This window comes from Orycteropus afer, unplaced genomic scaffold (genome assembly GCF_000298275.1).
Source record: "Orycteropus afer afer isolate SDZICR_OR568_19922 unplaced genomic scaffold, OryAfe1.0 scaffold00099, whole genome shotgun sequence".
NCBI classification, from domain to species: Eukaryota; Metazoa; Chordata; class Mammalia; order Tubulidentata; family Orycteropodidae; genus Orycteropus; species Orycteropus afer.
The window spans coordinates 2288004-2289476 of NW_006921686.1; the positions used below are offsets into that span (position 1 = coordinate 2288004).

Genomic DNA, 1473 nt, shown 5'->3' on the forward strand with positions numbered 1-1473 from the left:
AAGCAGACTGCCTCTTCTTTCTCTCCTGCAGCCACTGATGGGTTCAAATCACCACTTTTCTGTTAGCAGCTGAGTGCTCAACCTCTGCGCCACCAGGGCCCCTCACACAGGATACACAGGTGTCAAAAAAAGTATCAAGCTGAACACTTAAGATCTGAGCACTTTAAGTTACACCTCAGTTAAAAAAAAAAAAAAAAAAAAGAGAGGGGGCTGTAAGGGATGTACATGGAAAGCAGGAGATGGCTTTATAAGAAGGAAGTAATGGGTTTCAAGACAAAGAATGTGGTCAATGTCATCAGACATTACTGAGAAGCCAAGTTAGGGTATGAGCGGAAAAGTGGTCAAGAGAAAGGGGGGGCCAGTGAAGAGGAGAAAGAGAGAGAGGTCCCTCAGCCTACCTCTCTCTAGAAAACTCAAGAAATCTCTCAGGCTGTTTCCTTCCATATCTCCTGGAATTTCCCTCCGTCAGAGATCTCCAAGCCTCTCTGAACATCTCAGTCTCTTCTCCTTAGGATCCCTGTTGGGCACTAAGGAATTAACTCAGCAAAGATGGGGTGCTCAAACTCTGTACTGTCCAAAGAGAGGAACTGCCCTTTGATCAGCTACAGAGATATAACCTAACAAAGAAACAAATTAAAAAACCACTGCCATCAAGTCGGATATGACACATAGCAACCCCTCCTTGGGTTTCCAAGGCAGTATTGCTACAGAAGTAAATTGCCCAACCTTCCTTCCAAGGAGTGGCTGGTGGCTAGATTGGGCACTAGGTCACCAGAGCTCCCATACAGGGCCTTGGAATATTCTACCTAATAAGAGAGTCTTTGTAGACTTGAGGACTTGGGCCATGCCCGATCGTTTATGCTAACTAAGTGGTTTATGGTGAACACCTCTTTTTGTTCATCCAAGGCCCTGGTCCATGTTGTATCAGCTTGACTTTTGGGGTGCTAGACACAGACTAGGAATGGACAGTGCAGGAGGCCTGAGCTGTCCAAATCCTACACATTCCAGAGAAAGGACTTTCTTCAAGACTGGCCCTTGAAGGACCAGGTTTGTGGTCTGGTATAGCCTGGTGGAACCACTGAGACTATGGCTCCTAGCTGCCCTTCAGGTCTGGAATTGAGTGCACACCAGTGGCTTCCAGCCAAACAAAAGGCAGGCTTAAGAGTTGAACATTTACTTGAGGTAGATACACTCCTTGGAGAGATCAATCATGGGTGAATAGAAGGGCTGTGTTTGCACAGGGAGACAGCTCAGGGGGCAGGAGTGCATGGGAGGGAAGGACACAGGGAAGAGGTGACTATGGGGAGGAAGTGGGAGGGGAGCTGTTTCATTGGGGGAAACTGTCAATGTCATGGGACAAATGTGTATGTGAACTGCTGTATGGAAAGTGAATTTACTCTGTAAACTTTCACCCAAATCACAATAATAAAAAGAGGGGGGCAACTGGCCCTTGACCACTTCCTGGGAGAGATC

The 1473-nt window shown here is 47.0% G+C and overlaps 1 protein-coding gene across 1 annotated transcript in view; it reads right to left on the bottom strand.

The window, feature by feature from the left end:
- Positions 1-1473, bottom strand: part of LOC103198832 (C5a anaphylatoxin chemotactic receptor 1) — a 75569-nt gene that overhangs the window by 54817 nt on the left and 19279 nt on the right. The window lies entirely within an intron of this gene.